Source organism: Podarcis tiliguerta, assembly GCF_965153285.1.
Source record: "Podarcis tiliguerta genome assembly, chromosome: 13".
Taxonomy (NCBI): Eukaryota; Metazoa; Chordata; class Lepidosauria; order Squamata; family Lacertidae; genus Podarcis; species Podarcis tiliguerta.
The window spans coordinates 36,425,078-36,425,734 of NC_139546.1; positions in this window are offsets into that span (position 1 = coordinate 36,425,078).

Below are 657 nucleotides of genomic sequence, written 5' to 3' on the forward strand. Positions count from 1 at the left end.
ACAACAAACACTCTGTGAGGTGAGTGGGGCTGAGAGACTTCAGAGAAGTGTGACTGGCCCAAGGTCACCCAGCAGCTGCATGTGGAGGAGCGGGGAATCCAACCCGGTTCCCCAGATTGCGAGACTACCGCTCTTAACCACTACACCACACTGGCTCTCAACCTACCTCACAGGGTTGTTTGTGTGGGGATCAAATGAGGGGGGTTGTATTCTACCTTGAGCTCCTTGGAATAAAAGGCGAGATATAAATTGTATGCATTAATTAATAAATAAAAGGGGAGCGTGCGGCGGGACGGGGGCGCTAGGACACCTGGGTTCCTTGAAGACGTTGGGGGGGGGGGTGTTCCACTACCAAGTACCAGCCCTCGGTGCTCACAAGGGATGCTGCCAGGACTCCTGGATGTCTCCAATAGCAAGATCTGCTGGGCAGCCTGGAGGATCTCCTGGCCAGCATAAGGAGGCGGGACAGTGGCGATCTGTGGGGAGAAGGGGGCGGAGGACGAAGACGGGGAGGATGGCGGAGGGGGGTGGTCCTTGCTGAGCCAGCAGCGCGTTCCCGGTGTCGGGTGTCGCGGCAGGTGGCACCCTCGGGGAGGGGAGGGGGCGCATGGCAGAGGCACGGGGACATCCCAGCTGCCCGGGGAGGGGGGCGCGGTG